The sequence below is a fragment of the Antrostomus carolinensis genome, unplaced genomic scaffold (genome assembly GCF_000700745.2).
Source record: "Antrostomus carolinensis isolate BGI_N321 unplaced genomic scaffold, ASM70074v2 scaffold7312, whole genome shotgun sequence".
NCBI lineage: Eukaryota > Metazoa > Chordata > Aves > Caprimulgiformes > Caprimulgidae > Antrostomus > Antrostomus carolinensis.
In genome coordinates, this window is record NW_010297515.1 from 54,238 (window position 1) to 56,246 (window position 2,009).

Here is a 2,009-nt window from a genome sequence, read left to right on the forward strand (position 1 = left end):
CCTACCCTCTTCCAGTTTAAAGCCATCACCCCTTGTTCTGTCACTCCCTGCCTTTGTAAAAACTCCCTCCCCAGCTCTCTTGTAGCCCCTTCAGGTATTGGAAGGCTGTTATAAGGTCTTCCTGGAGCCCTCTCTTTTCCTGGCTGAACAGCCCCAACTCTCTCAGCCTGTCCTCATAGGAGGACATGTTTTTCTTGTGTTGGGGGCTCCAGAACTGGACACAAATTTATTTCAATTATTAAATTATTCTATATCAGTCCACAAGTTTTCTCACTTTTAGCTTTCTGATTCTCTGCCTCAACCCACTGGGGGAGGGTGAGCAAGCGGCTGTTTGGTGTTTGGCTGCCAGCCAGGCTAAACACACCACAGTCACTAATACACAACTGAAAAATTATTACCCGGAACACCAAGATGTCCATCAGAAGAGGGAGGAAACACAATAAATAAATAACAATCACAGCTTAATAGACAGATGAAGATTTAGTTTACCTCATTATTACAGGACCTTTTGCTGAAGTGACTTGTTTCATCTTTCCATCTGAAATCACACAGGCTTTCTTCTCTATGGAAGACTTTGCTTGATTACTATACAACACTTTTTCTTTCTCCAGTACACAAAGAACTGAAAAAGGTTAAGACTAGAAGGAATTGCTCAGTCTTTTTATTCTGCCCTCTAAATAAAATAGGCCAGAGAATTACATCTAGTTAAGCTGTGTTTGGCTAAACCGTACCATGTTGAAGAGGAGCATGATAGGTTTAAAGACTTCACTCTTTCAGGTTCTACATTTATTGCACGAGCATTTGTGCTGTTTTTTTTGCTGCTGCAGCAACAACTAATACAATTAGTGCTTTATCAACGTTCTTCTCATAACAAATCCCATATTGAAACTAAAACACAGCTATTATAGGTACTAAGAAGAAAATTTACTCTATCCTAGCAAAACCAGGACAGCACTGCAAAGAAGGAATAAAATGCAGAAGCAGAAGCTTTTGGTTGAGGTGTCTCCCAAAGTTTCAGTAAAGCTGTTTACAAGAGATAACGAGGTTCGTTCACCCTTACACAAGGGCCAGTTTATACTGCTCTTGTGATAAAAAAGAGACTACTGCAGGGAAGATGGGTGCTTTGCATACACCTTAAAGCTCTACCTATTTTCCTGAGAAAACAATAAGAAATAATACAAATGAGATGAATGATTTGAGTCTTGGATGCTACTTACAAATATGTTAGTGATAAATCATGTATGTCTGTTGTCCTTTCTTGTGTTAACATAAATGTTTCTCTTGCTCCCCATCAGTCCTCTGTGCTTAATTGTACCTGGGCACTTGAGGTGGCTCTTACAGAGATGCTGTTCCTGCCAGTGTGAAATCTCTTACTTAAGTCTTGCTCTAAAGGGAAGATGCTATTAAGCTTCTGAAAAAGCACAAGGAGATTACTCCAGATGTGGCAAGGTACTATCTCAATTATCTTTTCTGACTGAGGACTATCTCTAGGTTTCAAAATCCAGTTTGGAGCTGTGAATACAACTGTACTTGTGTTCACTCTACTCTTTGCATCTTGCCCAAAGAACATTAGGAAAAGGAACTTACCAGGGAAATTGAGAAGTCTTTTGTTCCTCAGTGACCTTTCATGATACAGCTCTCCTTACTGTTCAAGTGCACATAAATCTGAGTGATCTCCAAGTTTTTATTGATTGCTGACAATCTACCATATCAATTGATTTAGATTTGTTTCCCTCAATGTTTTCTTGTTACATTCATGTTAACCAAAACAAAAATTTCCCCAAATATGGACAAGATTTAAATGGAAACAGAAAGTTTTATTCTACCAAAGCAAAGGCTTTAGTAGAAGCTCAGTAGTGGGAATGCTGTTAGAAAAGACAACTGGAAAGATGCTCCTAATAATAATTATTTTTCAATGTTGTCTACAGGATTTCTCAGCTGTGCTACCTATAAAATTATTGGCAGCATGGAGGTGGGAGGATTGTTTTCCAGTGTCAAGGAAGTTATGT